Source organism: Phyllostomus hastatus, unplaced genomic scaffold (assembly GCF_019186645.2).
Source record: "Phyllostomus hastatus isolate PE091 unplaced genomic scaffold, TTU_PhHast_1.1 phas_scaffold_345, whole genome shotgun sequence".
NCBI lineage: Eukaryota > Metazoa > Chordata > Mammalia > Chiroptera > Phyllostomidae > Phyllostomus > Phyllostomus hastatus.
The window spans coordinates 760,225-779,716 of NW_025334024.1; the positions used below are offsets into that span (position 1 = coordinate 760,225).

At 57.9% G+C, this 19,492-nt stretch overlaps 1 long non-coding RNA gene across 1 annotated transcript in view; it reads left to right on the forward strand.

Moving 5' to 3' along the window:
* The first annotated feature begins 2,126 nt into the window (after positions 1 to 2,126).
* The window catches only part of LOC123805716, a 34,984-nt gene continuing 17,618 nt past the window's right edge, over positions 2,127 to 19,492 (forward strand). Inside the window, exon 1 of the long non-coding RNA XR_006783355.1 lies at positions 2,127 to 2,576. This is a non-coding gene — a long non-coding RNA (uncharacterized LOC123805716). The remainder of the gene's footprint in view (positions 2,577 to 19,492) is intronic.

Below are 19,492 nucleotides of genomic sequence, written 5' to 3' on the forward strand. Positions count from 1 at the left end.
CCCGGCCACTTAAAAAAGAGACGAATCAGCTACCAGGACAGGGAAGAAAGCTCTGACACAAGCCACAGCATGGACAAGATGTGAAAACGCTGCACCAGAGAGGGAAGCTGCGTGTGGATGATTCCACCAGTGTGAAATGCCCAGCACTCAGAGTTCCACAGACAGGAAGCTGCTCTGTGGTGGCTGGGGTGGTAGGGGCGACTGGGGGTGGGAATGGATTTCCTTTTGGGGTGATAGAAGTGCTGTGGAACTAGGAGGGGGTGGGTGCCCAATACGGAATGTGCTAGATGCCACTGAATGATGCACTTTCAAATGGTGACTGTGGTGACTCTTACGTGTATTTTACCATGATTAAAAAAAAAAGAATGGTCAGGGAAGACCTCCTAAGGGGGAGGCATGTGAGAGACCCTTGAATGAAGAAGGGGCATTGGGCCCTATGAAGGAGAAGCATCTGGAAATAGCTGGTACCTCAGCAGGAGCTGTCAGAATGTTCCGGAAGCAGCAAGGAGGCAGTGAGGAGAAAGGGGGCCCAGTGGGCCCAGGGAGGCAGTAGGTGGGAGGGGCTTCGGGGAGGCAAGGCTGAAGGGTCAGGACGCCTCCAGGTGAGGCCATTCCATCTAGAACCTCCTCTAGCCTGCGGCCTGGGCAAACCCTACAGAGAGGAAGGTCCAGTGGCCTAGAGGTCAGAGGTTGCCCTTGGGATGGGGCTCACCTCAGAGCCTAAATGCCAATTGTGACCAGCAGCAGCTGGAGCTTGGGTGGGCATTGACTCAGTGCCGAAAATCAGCACTTATTCAATGTAGAATTTTCCCTGTGGTCACTGGGTCTCAGCCCCGTGGGAGAATGAGCATCCTGTGGTGGCTTTCCCTTCTTGTCCATTTGGAGCACTTCAAGGAGTTTTGAAGATAATTAAGGTTGTCAAGACCTTAGAGTAATTGGTAAGAAAAAAATTAGTATCCAGAAAAGCAAAGGGATGCCTGAAGATAGAGGCACCCACCACCCAGAGCCCAGAGGTCCATCCACCACCCCTTCCAATCACAGCTGCAGGGAAGTGTTCAGGCGAGGCCATCTGCAGCAGGTGAGTTGGCTTGGGGTGACCTTTGACCCAGAGTCAACCCGGCCTTGGTGTTTCCAAGTGGACCACAGCAGAATGGCCCAGCCAGACACTGAGAGGATCCCTCACACCTGCCCTCTGGCTGTATCGACACCCTTCCACGGGTGCCTCCCTCCCACCTGCATTTGCAAGGATGTCGGTCACGGTCACCTGCCAGGCTCACGGGAGGCTTGGCAAGGGGGCTTGCAATCAGGGTTGTTTTTCCTGGATGACAAGAAGGCAGGAGGTGGGAAGTCTGTGGAATGGTCACTCCTGGGGTCACCCAGACCACTCCTTCTGGCTCCACCTTGAGGCCTTTACACAGCCTTTACTCAGAGCAGAGAGGGGGAGGGGGGCCACATGACAGGGGCACCTGCCCCCAGTCTTTCTTCATCCTTGGAATCAGTCACTTCCTGCTCCAGGGACCTGGCGGAGGGTGCGCTCACCCACTGGGACTGTATAAGTGAGGGAGAGGGTGCTAACGGCTTTGAGCAGGCAGCTGGTGCCATCCCCCTGCTGCCCTCCCAGCTGCAGTTCTGACCAAGGCCTCTTCCTGTATGTCTGTCCAGGCCTGAGGTTGGCCTTAACCCTCTCGTCCACTTGGGACCCTGCCCTGACCTCTCAGGTAGACTCTGCACAAGGCTCTGGCTACAGCCAGGCTTGTACGTCACAGCGTAAGCATGCCTCCTCATAGCCCTCGTGTTTAATCACATCCCTGGCTCGACTGCCAGCTCCAGGAGGCCAGGCCCATGTCCACCTAGCTGGCTGCTCAGTGTGTGGCCTGCAGTGGGCACCCCATAAATAAACACACCTAGAGAAGGGGCGGGAGCAGAAAGGCAGAGGCTGGGGGCTGGGCAGGAGGCCAGGACGGCTGGGGCCAGAGCGGGCGGAAGACCAGGATGGTGACAAGGTGGACCCAATCAGGAAGCTCCGAAGTACAACACGAATGTGAAGTTCTTACGTAAGAGGAGGGTGATGGGAGAGGAAGGGACGGGCTCGGGGCTGGGGTTTCCACTGCTCGGCAGCCCGGCTCTCTGCCGCCGCCCGCTTCTGGGCTTTCTTGGCTGGGGCTGCTCCTGACAGAAGGGATGCATGTTGTCAGGGGCGGGGGGCTTGGCATGTGTGTGTGTGCATGTGCGAGTATGTGTGTGTGTTTAAAATACAAAAAAAAAAAAGCGTGGCTACACCCAGCTGCGAGAGGCTGGCCGGGCTCCGTCCGTGCCAGTTGCCTCTGAGCTGGCACTGTGGGGACAGGAGGAGGGAGAGGTGAGAGCTGCCACGGAGGGAAGATGGACGCTTGCCATGGACGAACAGCGGGCTAGGTGCCTCCTGGGTGCCCGTGGGCTCACGGGGCCAAAACCCATAAACAAAAACCACAGAAAATCGCCAGCAGCCCATCTTGGGGAGGCAGCAGCCGCTTCGCAGCGGAGCCATGGAGGACCCAGCTGGGAGCAGGTGGACAGTGGCGGCCAGCGAGGCACAGGTATGGTGGACCGGGGCTCTCTGGGCAGGTGGCTGGCTCCTGGCCTGGGTGTGGGTGATGTGGCCCGGCAGCTTGCAAGGGACAGCTGTGTGCAGCGGGGTTCTGGGCCAGCATGTTCAACCCCCGCTCTGGCTCCCTGTGCGCTGCCATGGGCACAGGAGGTGGCCTACCACCCTGGGGCCCACGTTGGCCAAGTGTGGTGGCCGGGAGCCCTTCATACAGTGTAGGAGCCGCACCTGCACAGAGGAAATAAAGCAGCGCTGGCTGGCAGGGTGTGGGTAGCATCGGGGTTTGAGGGGACAGCAACCATACCCAGGGGCCTTGGCACAGCAGCGCCTCTGCCTCTAGTGCTTGGGCCCCTCCCTCTGGGCTCCTGGGGCTGTATCGCCTCCAGCCCATGCCCTGCTGGCTCTTAGAGCAAGGTCCTCTCTGTCCCATTTTTGGAATGGTGTCCCCAAACCGTCCTTGAATGTCTGTCTGTTTCTTCTTGCAGTCCAACCCAGGGACTCAGGTGGGGATGGGAGGAGGGCTGGAGGGTGGCACCTGGAGGGGCTGGGAGATCCCAGGAGAAGCATCTGACTTCCCTCCCTCCCATCTGCCCAGAGCCCTGCAGCCTGGCTTGGCACGGCTGTGCCTGTGTGCAGACCGGTGGGACCACAGCCAAATGTGGCCATCAGAGGGAGCTCAGGCGGCTGTGCCAAGGAGCCCAGCTGCCGAGGGCACGGGGGCAAGCTGCCCGGGTGGGGAGGAGCCGTGCATGGGGGTGTTCCTAAGACAAAGCCCTGCTGGGCAGAAAGGGCCAAGGAAGCAGGAGAGGCTACATGGGCTTGTTGCTCGCCGGGAGGTGGTAGTAAGAGGGCTCATGTGGAGTGCTTCCAGCCACGGTGCCAAGCCACCCCTCCCTGGGCAAGATCCACAGTGGAGGTGGGAGGGAGCCTCCAAGCTCATCAGGCAAAAGGTAGAGGGACTTATGCCTTAGGCTGGGGGCACAGGAGCAGAGGGACACCGTTGCCGCTCAGAGGACTCTAGGCTGGACGCTGTACTGTGTGATGCTCGGAGCAGCCAGAGTAGCTCCAGAAAGAAGGTACCACACAAGGACACCTGGGGCCTGTGGCAAGGAAGGATGTGAGCATGGACCCCTGGGGCTCATGCCCTGGGCAGTGGCCAGTCTCAGCTCTGCCAAGTAAGAAGGGGTTTGGGCTACGAGTGTGAAGGCCAAGGAGCCTAGCCTAGGAGGCCAGTGAGGAGCTTCCAAGGTCTGCGCTGGCTGAGGGGGAGCAATGTGGGGGTGGCCCAGTGCTGAGGGTCACAGGGAACACAAGATTCAGAGTTAGGCAGGTGGAGACGGAACAGGAGGTGCTTTGGGGCTTCAGGCCAAGGCCCAGCCACAAGACTACTCGGGCAGAGAGCAGAGGCTCTCAGTGGTAGGCTGTCCTCCCCGACCAGCAGGTGATGGGGCTTCCAAAGAGGGTGCCCAGGCCCAGCCTGGCCAGCCCCTGGAAGCCAGTGGGATGGCTCTGGGTGCTGGCCAGGAGCTGAGTTCAGGGTCTGCACACCAGAGGCCAACCTAAGGTCTCAGAGCCTCAGCTTGGTTGGCTGTGAAGTGGGTGGGCACCCCTCGGCACGTAGGCTGGTGTGGACCAGGAGGGTCCCGTGGATCGTGCCCTGGCACCGGCACAGGTTTGTTCAGGTCTTTGAGATTGGAGGAGGTCCTTCCTGGCCCAGCCCCTAGGACTCTCCGTCACTGTCTCCGACACCCCCACTAGCAGGGTAGGTGCTGCCCTATTCCAGGTGAGCCCTGGTCTGAGCACTCAGCAGGGGGTTTAGAACCGGAGGGGTTGCAGGCAGTGGTGACTGACCACCACACCTCCAGCGATGAGAGGCAGGAGAGCCCCAGCCACAGCCTCATTCCACGGCCCAAAGCCTATCAAGCCCAAGTGGGCTCCTCTGCCTCCCTGGGCGGCCCCTCGTCCCAGTCTCGCCCCAGGCTGTGGCCTCATCTGAAAATTCAGACCCCACACCTTCTCCTCTGAGCAGCTCTGACCTGGCCACGGGCCTGGGTGGGGAGAGTGGGCACAGGGAGCCGTGGTGCGGGGAACCAGGGAGCTGACCCACGACCCACCCTCACAGCTGCCCCCACGGCAGGTCTGTGTGCCCAGAACTGGAGCGGACGACCAGAGCCAGTGTGTGACAGGGAGAGAGCTGCCCTCGGTGGTGGGGGCCAGGAGCCCCTCATGCCACCTCCGAATTTCACAGCCCTGCTTCCTGCGCGGGCTTCCAGCTCCCCGGAGAGCCCCACCAGATGTTCCTCGACCGCCACATTGCTTCCCTAATGAAATATTCATGAAGTCTTTCTGCCTCTTGACAGAAAAGCCGCTGCAACTCCCATACCTCCCAGAGGGTCCTAGGAGTGAGCAGGCACTGACCATTCCCACCCACCCTGTCCTCTCCAAACCTTGGTCACCCTGTGTGGTGCCAAGTCATCCTACTCTGTGGCCCAGCAGGAAAGGGATCCAGAGCTTCCAGTGGCCCCATTTTACCCCAACAAGACTTGACCCACAGCCAACCGAAGTCCCTCCTGCTGTGTGGTGGCCAGCAGCTCTTACTGGCACTTCGGTCATCTGGCACCCATCTGTCCATCTATGCTCCATTCCTCTGTTCATCTATTTGTATGGGGTCAGCTGAGAGCCTACTACGTGCTGTTTCTGGATGTGGAGATTGGGCTTCTTAATGCCAAGGGAAATGGACCAGCCCTGGGCTCCGGGCCAGACACATGTGATATCCTCCATGCTCCAGTCATGCTGGGCATCCCCCAGGGCCTCACGAAGCCCAAGGAGAGCCCCGGTCACGGTCTGCAGCCTGCCAGTGGTGAGCTCAGGTGTCCTCCCAGGTTTCTGAAATGCATGGACAGGGTCTCAGTCACTGTGCCCACTCCCCAGCCATGCCTAGGGAAAGTGAGTATGGGGAGGCGGGAGGCTGTGGTTGGGGACTGGCACTGGGGCCAGCTGAGTGAGGGGCCTTGGCAGGGTCACTTCTCCAGGCCCCCTCACTGTGCAGACCACTCCTACATGTGGGCCAGGTGCTCCACATGTGCACATCCCAGCCTGGGGGGGAGTGGGGTGCTGTGCCCTGCCCCCGGCTCCCTGGTCTTGCTGTAGCCCTCTATGAAATGAGTGCACTAACTGGTGGCTGGGACTGCAGGCCCAAGCCCTGCTGTCAATGCCTGTGGGTGTCCAGCTAAGAGCCACCTGCTGGGGTGAGCCCTGGGCAGACGCTCACCAATGGTGCCAGGTGCATCCCTGACGGCACTGATGCTGGCTGCCTACACCCTCCTGTTTGGCCCCACCCCAGCCCTTCAGCCAGCACCTTTGCACCTCTGCTCAGGCAATGACTGAACTTGCATGCCCTACCCTTCTCTCTCTGAATCTGACTCATGCTCCAAGGTGCCACATTGCTCCTCCCTCCTCATGGATCCGTGGGGTGTGTCTGTCCGGGAAGGTGAGACTCAGGTGGTTCTCATGGCTGGGTTGATGGATGAAAGGGTGGGGGCTGAAGAGAGAGGAGAGGAGGGTGAGGGTAGCACACCCAGAGCTCAGGTGGTTGCCACAAACCCTCTCTGCAACTTGGTACCCATGTTCACTTAGCGCTCTGCTCACAGTCAGGGCAGGGTGGTGATGAGTGGTGGAGGGTGCAGAAGGAGCACATGACCTTCTGTGGGCGGGGGGCAGTGCTGACCCTGAGTGCACAGCTCGGGGCTGGCCGGGCCCAGTTCAAGCCCCAGCTCTGTGCTTGCTGTGTGAGCTTTGTCCCCTCTGAGCCTCCACTTACTCATCTGTAAAATGGTGAGTTCACTAGAATTCACAGAAGGATGACTCTTGGCTTGGTGGCTGGCCCGAACTGCCCTCAGGGAATGCCAGTAGGTAGTGACCAGACTCCATTCGGCCAAGGCTGGCCCCTGACTTCAGCAGCCCTGGGTTTACACAACCCCTCGGCCCCCTGTCCTCTGGGTCCGCCCTCAAAGGGGACAGGGGAGCATGGGCCCAGAGGAAACTTCCAGTTAAGTTGCCTTTAGGAACCATTGGTGCTGTTGGCAAGGAGAGGGACTCGGGAACCTTGAACTCTGTACCAGACCACCCTTTCCTGAGGAGCCATCGAGGCCACCCAGGCCCCCTGCAGGGACCCGTTGACTCTTGTTGGGGGAACGGGGTGCAGTGTGCAAGCTTCCAAGCACCGCCTTGCTCTGGCCCCCACACCTGGAGTGGCCAAGTGCAGTCCCACGAGTAGGCGGCTCGAGGAGCTCAGGAGGAGGGAAAGGGGCCTGTCGATGTGTCTTACTCACAGGTGTGCTTCCTTCACTTGGTCACTCTGCTCAGCCAGGGCCTCCCTGGTTTGAAGGAGGGCAGTGGGGACAAATAGCTGCCCCTGAGGTCCCCCAGGAGGCAGGGAAACAGTGAGGCCTACTGTGTGGGGGTCCATCACAGCCTTGTCCCCGGTCCACAGGTGGCGGCCACAGGGAAGCCCAAGTCCAGCCCCATAGGCTTCTTCAGGTGACATGTGTCCCTTGGGTGCCCTCAGGGAGTCACCCGCTCTAGGACACCCTGCCAGGGTCAGAAACGGGGCTTGGTAACTGCCTGCTCTGTCCTTGGTAACTGTCACCTAGAGGGACAAGATGAAAACTCTGTAAGAGAGCCACTCACTGGGAGTCGAGCTGGAGCTTTGCCCCAGTGGTTTTGTCCCATTGCCTGGGAGGCAGGTGCGAGGGCTCTGCACGCGAGGCTCAGAGAGGTGGAGGCACCTGCCCAAGTCCACAAAGCTGGACATTGCAGGGACGAAGCAGCCTGGGGGTGTCAGGCCTGGAGCCCTGGGTGTTGTCACCAGGATGGGTAGACAGAAGCTGGGACCCTCCCACAGGAATGACCCCCAGAGCTGGACCGCAGCTGTCCAAAGATCATGGTCCAAGGATCCAGTATCAGTGCCCTCCCTTTGCAGGCGGTGAGCTCGGGGGAGCGCCCCCAGGCCCAGTGGCCCCTCTCCTGCGCTGCTGGTGAGGTAATAAGCTATGCGTGTAGTGTAGAAATAGAACATGTTCTGCAGAACAAATGGTGTTAATTTGCAGCGCGTTCTGCAGCCTGGTGTTACTGAACGCCTAGAGGGCGGGGGCAGCAGCTGCGCCAGAATTAACAGCCGTGTGCAGTGAATTAGCGAGGCCATGCATCACCCTCAGAGGCACAAAACACCCCAACCCTGACTCGGCCAGACCTGCACCTCCTGGGAGGAGGCTGGTTCCCGGGAGGCAAAAAGAGTGGCTTTCTGGCACTTCTGCCCTGCCAGGGGTCCCGCCTGGAGTGGCCAGTGAGTGCCCACTGCTGGGCCCATCCAACAGCACTGGTACGGTCTGGTGTGGGATCAGTTGTGTGGCCCCATGGAGCCGGCCATTGGATCCTGTCATCCAGAATCCTTGTCTCACTGGGTGGTATCGAACAGCGAGGGCAGCCTTGCCTGTTCTCAGGGGCTGATCACCAACTGGGCTCCAGAAAGGGATTCAGGCTTGGACACTGCACTCTCCAGCCCCCTCTCCCTGGGGGCTTCGGCTGACACCCCAGCTCCTGTCTCCTTTGTTACCCTAGGCTTGAGCTTCTGCCCCCTCCCAAGACCTTCCCCACAAGGCTCAGTTGACCCTTCTGCCTATTTGTCTTATTTATTTATTACTCACTGTCGCTGCTCAGAGCTGCAGGTCCTTATTGATCCGTAGTGACGTTAGCTGCTCTGAGACGCCCAGCTCCTCCCGGGTAATCCGTCTTCCTCGGCTCCCCGCCCCATCCCACCCTGTTTGTCTGACTGGTGATTTTCTGCCTTGGGTGTGAGGGGGGAGCTGGATCACACATCACAGCTTTGTGGGAGAGGCCAGCCACTTTATTGCACCCAAGGACATTCAATGTCAACCCTCCACCTGTTGGACTGACCCTCCTAACTCTGGAAATCTAGGCTGTTCCTGGGGCAGGTAGAAAAAAGGCAGGTGCCCAGGGCAGAGGTGTCTGCCTGCCCTGATGATTCTCACTGGACCGGAGGGACCGAAGATCCCATGACAGGCAGAGCTGGGGGCACCTGTGCCTTCCGGCCTTGCTTTCCCTACATCCATCACTCCCCTTCTCTGTGGAGAGGAGGGTCACTCTGGAGTTGCCCATCCCTCAGAACCCCACCCAACTCTTCTTCCTGAGGTCAGTGCTGGGCACCCAGAGGGCTTATGGAGTGATGGATGGACAGGTGGACACATTAATTAACAGAGCCCTGGACTGAGAACTTTACATAAGAAAGAATCTTTGGACAGTGCCTAGTCCAATAGTCCTATAGTGCAGGTAGGGGAAGCTGAGGCCAGCGAGAAGAAGCCTCTTCTGTGGCTCCCAGTGTGCCCAGCAGAATGGGGCACCAAACCAGTCGTCTCACAGGCCTCTTCATGGGCAGCCTGCACCCCCCTCCACGTGCAAAGCTGAGGGCTCTGGTTGTTAGAGTTCAGCACAGGCACTGTTTTGCGGGGGCTTGCAGACCAGTTGGGGAAACCCCGTCAGACTGCAGGGTGTTAAACCCCACACTCAACATGAAAAAATTCAGCATCACAAGTCTTCTCAGAAGAAGTGGGCTAGGGAACCCCGGGGGGAAGGGACAGAGGCTTAGGTTGGGGCTCCAGGTCTGGTGCTTGGCCCAGGGCGGTGACTGAGGTGGAGGTGAGGAAGGTGAGGCTGCTGATGGGCACAGTAGGAGGCTGCAAGGATGGGTCAGGAGGGCTGGGACCGCCTGGCAGAAAGCCCAGTCTTCATTGGCAGAGGAAGGAAGGGGCCCTTTAAGAAAAGAGAGAGAGACTGTGTGTGTGTGTGTGTGTGTATAGGTGCCGGGTGGGGGCTGGGGCAGGGGTGGTCTGGCCCGTCTTTAGCTCCCAAGCCTCCCTGCTTCCTGATGACACCATCCACCCTGGTGCCCAGGAGGTCTTTGTTCCCTCCTCTTTCCTGCTGTTCAGACTCCTCCTTTGCAGAGAGACACCTTTTGGAATGAAATTTAACCTAGAACCACAATATATAAAACAGCTCGTGAGAGGCACACCACTGAGAGGGAGTTGGGGGTGAGGGTCGCACGTGTTCAGCCCACCCCTGCCTACCCCACAGGAAGGCCTCTGGGGCCGCACCAGGGCACATCCAGCGCAGCACAAACCACTGTCCTAGACCTCGTCCAGCAGAGCTGCCCACCCTGCCCGGCTCCGGGCCATTGTTTCGTCCTGCCCACGGGCACCGTTGGGATCTTGTGGGGGACTCTTGTTTCCAGAGAAGAATGTGGGGGTTGGCCATTCAAGGTCTCTGTTCAGGGATGGCGGTGGTCAGGGTTTCCCCTTGCCGGGGTCAGAGTGTGGAGGGGACCCTGTACCTCCTTCCTGAGCCTGGGTGACTGGTGGTCACTGCCGGGTCACATCTGCCGGGCACACGGGAGCGGCTCCGGATGCACCAGAAGGACCATGCTCGAATGTCAGTTCCACCTTCTCACAATCATTTCAGCATCCTCTTAGCTCTGAGAACGCAGCCTGCTCGTTTGAATGCATAATTAGCTGAGCAGTCTACCTCGCTAATTTCAAGGCAGGGTAAGGGAGTAGGAGGGGGTTTAGGAATTTGCATATTAATTTAGCCGAGGGAGAGAAAAATTGTTTACCACTTCTTTCTCCAGAGGCTCACAGAGGACTTAACTCTTTCCTGTTTGCTGTTTGGAGCCTTGGAAAGAGGGTGGGATGAGGGCTCAACCAGCCCACCCAAAGCTCACCCAGGCTTCCTGCTGTGTCTCACCTCCAGGGTGGCTGGCAGTACCCGCTTTTTTTGCAGGTTCCACTTGGGGGCATCTCTGGGGCCAGATGATACAGGCACTGGGAATAAATCTGCTAATAACTGCAAACTGTTCTCAGCTGGCCCTTACTTATGGTTTTCAGGAATTGGAGATACCTGGGTCCTCCTAGCCTCCCCTTATCTTCATCTGTTTGTTCCACAATCTCCACAGCACATCAAAGCCAGTCTCAGCACAGTGGTGGGGGCCGTGGGGGGTACTCACTGATGTCCTCTTCCCCTGTCTCCAGAGCTAGGCCAGCAGAAGTTTAGGCAATGATGAGAGCCCTTTAATTTCAAAGAGGAAGACGAGCTTCTGGTGAAGTAGTCAAGGCAAGCTTCCTGGAGGAGGCAGCATTTGCTTCGGTCCTTGCTGGAGGAGTTTTCTTACTGGCAGGGAAGGATGTCTTTTAAGTGATGGAGCTGGTGAAGTGCCTGGGAGGCAGAGGGCACAGGGAACTGTCTGGGGACCTGGACTCTTTGTTCTGACCAGATTCAGGGCTTGTGAGGTGTCAGAAGCTGGAAAGAAAGGCCCCTGATGACAGACTGTGCAAGGCGTGTGCCCTGGCAAACAACTAAACCACTCTGAGCCTCTGTGTGGTTTGCCAGGCAGACAACAATAACGTTGAGGTTGTTGTAGGGTGGAATGACACACCTTGAAATGTCGATGTGGTCGGCATGGGTTGTGTCTTCAGGCGATGCCACCGTGTGCTGCGGTTGAGATTCTCACTCACTGGCACAGCAGCAGCCTCTGAGAAAAGTATGATGCATCACAGCGAGGCGGGCAGCTCTGTGTCCCCAGAGACGATTTGTAACGGGAGCAGCATTTCTAGCCAAAGGCCTGATCTTCGCCACGGCAGACGTGAAGACAGGCACCATATTTCGTCCCCCCGGGGTCTGGTGACGACCAGAGGAGGAGAGCTGCGGGGAGCCCGCTCATGCTCGCCCCACGCATGGTGACCTGGGTAAGAGCAGCCCACTGTCAGAGCCCGGCAGACGCTAGGAGCACAAGCTGCGTGTGGGACAACAAAAAGCGCTTTCTAAAGTGCACACACACACCTCAGCCATAGCAGGTCGAGGAGCATTCCACCTTCCTTAGCATTGAGGCGGTGTGCCCCATGCAGGAAGTAGCCAGGTGGGGGCTGGAGGGCAGCTGATGCGGCACCCTGAGGACCCATGGGGGCTGTGGGCATGGATCACAACACATGTGGCTTTGGAGAGGATGACCAAACAGATGGCCACCAGAGTCCACAGAGCAGAGTCTGGGCCACACACCTATCCTCTTAAAGACTCTGTTTCTCAGCATCACCAGAGGCCTGGCCCATCCTGACCCAGGACAGACATTGCTAATCAATCACAGGGTCTCTCCCGCATGCCCTAAGAATTCCCGGAGTTGCTCTTTGCTACCTGAGTTAGATGAGCTCCAGACTCCCCCTCTCAGGGCTAGTCCACACCCCATACGCAGGTCACTAAGGAGCCTGTGTATCTGTCAGTGTTGAAGGTCTGGGCCACAGACCCCTGGGCGTCCTACTCCGTCCAAGCTGTTCCGCCGCTGTCACACCTGTGGGCAGCTGGCCAACAGCACACTCTCAGGTCTGCAACCTGGAGGGCTGGCCTCCTGCACCAGATGCAAAATCCGCCCCACATACTGCCCACCCCCTCGCTCAGCAACACACTGTGACCGAGATCACGGGTGTGGGGTCAGAGAGCTGGGGTCTGGGAGGCCTGGGCTCTACCACTGCCTGCCCCATGGCCCAGATGGGAGGCCTATAGTGGGGTTATGTATGTTCCGGCACACAGCACACACGCAGTGAAGTCAGTGCCAGCAGGCACTGACACACATGTCCAGCCAGTGAAGCTGGCTTGGAAGAGCTGCAGAACAACCAGCAGGCCGGTGGGAGTGAGTCAGAGCTGGACAAGTCCTGGATGCCCCTGACCTGGCCAGGCCCTCAGTGTAGACCCCTCTGCTGGGGGTGAGGCATAGAGATGGGACGTACAGCCGCTGCACAGCCCCTCCCTACACACTTGGTTAAGCTGCCAAGATGTGTGCCTGAGGTGTAGCGGAGACTGGGGCACGGCGGCACAACCTGCCCAAAGCACAGAGCCAGGGCGGAGCGGCGAGGAGGCCCAGGGTCAGCAGGTGGCATTGAGGGAGTGTGTCCACAGGGCTTTGCAGGGTGTCCCAGCCACCCTCACAGAGTTCCCTAAACACCTGCTGAGGATGCAGGTTCCTGGGCCCACCCACCCAGGCCCAGTGAGTCCAGACCACTGTCACTGCCTCACTGACTGACTGTCATGTCCCAGAGCCCAGTTCCCTCCCATCTCATGCGGGGTAACAGCCGCCCACTCCTGTACCTCTTCCTTCAGGGAAAAAGCAATGGACTCAAAAGCTGAGTCGTGGGCAGAGGTGAGGGGCTGTTTCCAGGGGAGGGAAGCCAGTGGGGTGTGGGCCCCTACGCGTGTGGACACGGCCCTCAAGGAACAGTGACTGGTTGCACGGGTGCTTCCCGGCAGGGGAGCAGGAGCAGCTTGCTCGGCCCCCAGCCATCCCCGCTCATCCAAGTGAGCCGGGATGGCTCCTTTGTTTGGCTCCGTGGGTGATGTGGGCTGGGTCTGGAGGTAATCTGTCTGCTTCCTGCAGCTGGCTGTCAGCTCACATCTGCACACCAGCTTCATTTTCACTGTCATTAAGAATCCCAGGTCTGACAGGTAGAGAAAATCCAATGTAAAAACAACCACCCAGGGACCAACCGAAGCTCCAGGGGGAGCCTGGCTTCCAGCCCAGGGCCAAGCCCCTTTGGGAGACAAGTGGGGAGACTGCTCAGCTCCCCATTATCCTGGGGTGTGCTGGGTAGGCTAAACAGGTGTTGGCCTGCCATCAGACAGTAGGACCAAAGAAGAGACACAGAGAAAAGGCAGAGGGAGGGGATGGAGGAGGGGGAGGGTGAACGCAGGAAAGGACTTGCCCTGGGCCTCACCTGCACACCACACTGCCCTTGTGGTCAGAGGCTGTGCACTGCACCGGTCACGTGGCTAAAACCCGCTTGTCCTTGAGGCTGTCAGACTTCCTGATCTTCTAGAAGGAAGGGAGAGGTATACCTGTTGGGGGGTCTCTCAGCGCCCTGGGGAAGAACCTGGCATATCCCTCCCTGGGTACTAGAGGAGTCCCGGTACTAGGGGTATTTGGGACACTGATGGAGACCACAAGAACAGACACCAGCTTTGTTTCTAGAGGTTTCTCCATCATTTGGGCAAACGCATGTCCCTTCTGAACTTCCCGGGCCACCGCTGTAGATGGTGGCAGACAGGTGGGTGCACACGAAGGGTGTCAAGCCCTGGCCTATGTGGTGGGACTGGCCCTACAAACCACCCCAGGATCCTGCACTTGCTCCATTCCAGTCACTGGGCTGCAGTGACGCGCTTAGCTCTTGGAGGAGCCTGCCACCATCCCTGTGTCTCACGGGGTCACAGTGCACACAGGAAGCTGGTCCCCAGGTCGTAGATCCGGGAGGTGGGTCCTCAGCATTCAGCACCCTGAAGCCCTCCCTCTGTGACGGGACAGGAGCGTCAGGCCTCAGGCATTCTCTGCTGTTGGCCGGGGCTGCTGGCAGCCAGGACGAGGCCACCCCCACGGAGATCCCAAGGACAGGCCAAGTCCCTGCTGTCTGGGGCCTTGGTTGGAGCCTGAGGTGGGCTCAGAGGCTAGGGTGAGGGCATTCAGGCTGCTGTCAACATCTGGAAAAAGTTCATAGAGGGCTTGGGGGGATGTGACCCTCCCAGCCTGGCCAGTCCCCGCCTACTTGGGAAGAGGAAGACCTCCTTAAGGCAGGACCACCCACCCCCCAGAGCTGAGGCAGCGCGGGAGCTGAGAAGTCAGCATGTGAAGGGTTAACCGCTGATTATAGCTTTGTCTCTGCATCGGGTGCATAATGTGCTCATTTGCATACTGCAGTGTGCGCTCAATTAAAATGAACTTTTAATTTCTTCTAAGTAAATTACTTCTTGCTGGTACGTGATGTGCACAAATGTCAGAATAATGGGAGAGCCTTAATGAGCTGGGGAGTGGAGTGGGGCGGGGGCTGCTGGGAATAACCCCGGAACATGCATGTCTACAGAAACACACATGCACGAACGGATGCACAGACCCACGACCCAACCGGCACCCTGATTCCTCTACACACAGCCTGTCCCTGCTCACCCTCAAGTGAGGGCATGCCCACGCACACAGAAAGGCTACAGGCTCCCACCCGAGATGGACAAGACACGCGGACACATTCCTCACCAGCCTCAACCTCCCTTTCTGCAGCTTCTTATTTAACTTATAAGTAAGGATGTAAGTCTCAAGGGGTTGAAACAATGAAACAATCCAGGGTAACAATGACGAGTGGCTATTTCCCTGGCCAGGGACTAGAGGGAGCTCAGGCTGCACTCGGGGAGATGGCTGAGCCCCCCAGCTGCAGAGCTGAGCAGCAAACATCACCCCTGGGGCGTCTAGGAGCCTGAACCCCGATCTCTATCATCCTTCCTTCTGTGGCATCTGGGTGAAGTAGGTGGTATTACTCCCACCAGACAGCAGGGGAAACTGAGATTCCGACAGGTGATGTAATCTTGGGTCACACAGTTCTGTCCTGTGAGAGAGCAGCATGGGGACTATCTGCCCTTTCCTGTCCTCACCCCTGGGAGCCAAGATCAGAGAATGGGGAAGTGGCATCAGCCTTCTGCTGAGCGGGCAGGGATAAGAGGCAGTAAGAGAGGAAGCAAATCGATGCTCCCAGTTCCCAGGCCCCTTGCTCCAGCTCGGTATTGTTTCAGCACCTTGGAGAGGACCAGACACCGCCTGGCACCCTGATCCCGGGCAGGGCAGGGGTGAGGAGGAGTGGTGGTAAGAGCACTAAGCTCTGCCACCCGGCAGGGCCAGAGGCCATGAAAGGGCTGAGGCCTGACTGCAGGTGGGACTTGATTTACCAGGAGAGTCTCAGGAGGGGTTCCGGCATCTGCCCAGAGCCCTGCTTGAGATCTGTCCCCATCCAGAGGAGGCAGCAGGCAGGGTCTGGGTCCACATGGCCTGACATAAAGCCTCAGCTCCAGCCCCCATGAGCTGAATGGCTCAGGACCAATCGTGGAGGCCCTCCATCACCCAGCTGTCTCTGCTGCACTTGCCTGGGTCTCCCTGGGGCCATGTTTAACCGCTGACCTGTGCTGTGATGAAACCACTACTGGGTGACTCTGCAACCAGCAACCACCCTGTGGACCTGGGCTGGAGCCACAGCTGGACGCCTGCAGAGCCACTGCTCAGATGCCCACAGATAAGCACCCCCTGGACCCCAAGGCGTCAGTCTCGGGGAGGCCAATCTTCTCTGCCTCCTCAGGGCCCAGAAGGGTTGCAGGAGAACCAGTGACATTGTAATGTGTCTCAACATGTGCAAACATGGCTCCCAAGAAGGCAGAGCAAAAGCAGAATCCTGCAGGCATGAGCCCTGGGCCTGCAGTGCAACTTGCACTGTGTAAAGCGGCCCATGACCCTGTGGGGAGTGGCGCAGATGTCACTGACAATGCAGGATGAGGGCCTGCTCTTAGGAGGATGGTCATGGAGGGCCTCCTGGATGAGGATGAGGACTCGCCTGGGGAACTAAAGCGCTGGATGACCCAGGCCAATGGAGGGTTTGTATCTGGATGAGTCAGGATGAGGCAGAGGTGGTGACTAAGAGTGCACCACCCAGGAGAGGCACTCATGGGTGGGAACAGCGCGTGATGGGCATGATGTGCAATGTCCCGTCTCAGGGCCAGCCACCAGAGCACCTCAAAGGGATGTGCTGGGAATGACCAAACTGAGGGAGGTGACAGGAAGACTTAGAGGCATAGAGAGGCCACAAAAAGTGGGCAGCAGGGCCCTGGAGGTCCATGGCTCAGACTGCAGCTCCTAAGTTGGGCTGCGAGGTGATTCCTTAGCAAGGGGTAAGGATCGCACTGATAAGGTGGCAGGTGCTGCATTTACAAATAATTTATTATTTGTAGGCTAGGGGAGGCCATGATGGCAGCCAGAGAGAAGGGCAGAGGCCCCCAGGGCCATAGCTCCTGCCTCTGGCGTGGCTTAGGGCACTCAGGCTGCAGGTGGAAAGCCTGCCTAGCCCTCACTGAGCTGATAGGTAAACTGAGGCCCAGAGGGTCTCAGCCAGCCCAGCCTGGTAGAGGACAGCCTCATGGGGTGGCCCAGCTTATACTGGCTACAGGAGGTGGAGCCTCTGCCACATCTGCCTGCTGCAGTCTCTTCGAGGTGGCGGAGTGAGGAGTGGTGGCAAGTGGGAGAGTAAAGGAGAGAAGGAGACAGCCCAAGCTAGGAGGCTCGGTGAAAGGAGCATGCGGGTGTGCTCACACCCCTCCCCCTGCTCAGGGGCTCCCTAGTGCCCCCTGAACCAGAACACTGCTCTGGCTGGGCACCCACCTCGCAGTGCACCTCGCAACCAGCCAAAATGAGTGACAGCACGCTGTCCCCAGACTTGTGTGATCTGGCCTCCCTGCATTTGTTCACAGGGTCTTTGCACCTAGGTGGCTCTGCCCTACCCCGAATGGCTGACTGAAGCCCCAGAACCAGCTCAACTGCTGTCCCCACCCCCAGAGCGCATTTCTCTCCCTTCTGACCTGCCATGAAGCAATATCACACCACGCTGATGGTCCTGAGCAGTTGTGCCCTGTAGTCAGAGGACAGCTGCCACAGTGGTGGTGCAGGGATCCCCGCAGGGTGAGAGGCAGCACCCAGCTGTGTGTGCATCTCTCCCAAGCTGAGGGCAGCAGTGCCCTCCTTGGGCTGTTGTGGTAACAGAGGGTTTGAGCTCGAACCCTGACCAGCTGGACAGCACCTCCAAGCTCCTGCCCTCTCCTTGGGGGAGGGGCATTTCTCCTCCTGCTCATCTGAGCACCTGTGTCTTTAAGAGGAGGAATCCCCCGCCCTGCCACTGCCTCCTTCCTCCCTGTTTTTCATGCCAGTCTTTCCCCCTGGATAGGTTCTGACAATTACCACTTCCCTAGCAGCTGGGGTGTGCTGTGTGTGTGCATGTGTGCGTGTGTGCGTGTGTGCATGTCTATCTGTGCACATGAGGTGACTGAGCCCAGCTTTCCCCCATTGCTGAAATTTACATTGAACCACAAATTAATTTCATAATTTTTTCCTCTCTAATTATGCCAACATCTGCTGCAAAGCCAAGCTGTGCACATGCATTTTAATATTCTCTCCCCCTCCTCTCCTCCTCACAGCATTGCTGTCTGTCTCTGCACTGAACTTTTCAATAATTATCGCCAAGAGAAGATCTTGACTTCTATTCCCCTTGCCTTTTAAGAGGGGAGAGAGAGAGGGAAGAGGTGGGGGGGCGGTGAGGAGGATGGAGAGAAAGAAAGAATGAGGGAAACAGAGAAAGTGCAGGAGAGAGAAAGAGGAATAAGGGAAAGAAAAAGAAAGAATAAGGGAGAGAAGAAAAGGGGAGAGGGGAGAGGGGAGGGTGGGGGAGGGAGAGAAGCAAAGGGAAAGGAGGGGGAAGGGAGGGAGGGGAGGGGAGAAGAGGGGAGGGAGATTGGCAAGTTAATAAACAGGTCTGCGCATCAGTGTCTCTGGGAGAGAGCCGTGGGGTGGGGATGGAGGGGTGGCTGACAGTCGGTTTCTTTGTTGCTGCAGGAAGAGAGGGTGGGTCTGAAGGGAGAGGGAAAGAGGAAAGGACAAAAGTGGAGGGAGAAAGAGGAGAAAAGGGAGAGAAGAAACTGCAGGTGGAATAGGGAGCAGGGTGTGGGGAGGGGCAGGGTTAGGGCTGGGCAGGGTGCTTGTTTGCAGGCACACCAGCGGCCGAGAGCACAGTCACCCTGGGTCAAGGAACGTGCTGAGGGGGACCTGTGAGGGTTCCTGTCCCTCTCTTGTTGATGAGTGTAGTCAAAACAAAGTTGTTTTCCATTATCAAAAGCACAGGACCAGACAAGGTTGTGGGGACCCACTCCTTCTTACCATCTTTCCTAAGAGGGGTGGCCACCGTCAGGCAGGGTGCACTTGGCCTTGGTGCTGCTGTTTTGCGGTGAACTGGGGGCTTCACTGTGAGACATTCTGTCAGGTCTCTGAGGAGAGCTGGCCTGGCATATGTATGTGGGCACCCACACCTGGCAGGTGTTTCCCCATGTGCACCACCCCTCACCCCCACCCTTTCCCCCCACCCTGTGCCCACAGCCAACCCAGCCTCCACTGCCTTCTTGAGAGTCTTTTCTTGAGACTCAGGGGCCAGGGAAGTTCCCTGTATGATTCCTCTCCACCTGAACTCAGAGTGGGTGTGTGCGCACACATGTGTTTATGTGTAAACACGTGTGCACATACCTGTGTGTGTCGTGCATGCATGTGGGTGTGGGATTGTGGGAATGTGTGCACACATGTGTGGCTATGAGCGTGTTGCGAGTGTGTGCATGTGTGCGAGCGTGTGAAATGTGTGCGCATTTGTGCATTTGTGGGAATGAGTGTATATGTATAAGAATGTGCATGCACTGTAGAGTGTTCACAAAGGCACAGGAGTGTGTGTGTGCATGTACATACATAAGTCTGTACATGAATAGGCATGCATAGGTGTTCACGTATGAGAGAGTGCACATGAATATGTGCATGCGCATGTGACCATGGTATGTTTGGGTACACACATATATGTGTGTATGAATGAGTGCGTGAGCACCTGTGTGAATGCACATGTGCATGGGGATGTGAGCACACATGTGAGAGTGCATGTGCATAAGGTGTATACATATACACATGCGGGCACATACACGTGTGACAGCATGTGCATGTATATTTGTATATATGCACATGTGCCAGTGAGGATGTGTACATGTGTGCACATACAAGCATGTGTGTGGAGTTCTGACTGCATATCATCTCTGCTGAGCCCTCTAGTGTGGGGTTGGACACCCAAAGAGAGTGCACAGCAGAGCACCCAACGAGAGTCAGGGGCTGCATTTTGCCCCAGCTGAGTCAGCTGGGCTGTGAGAACGGGCAAGACATCAGGTGTCTGTGAGCCCTGGTCTCTTCAGGTGGCCCCCAAG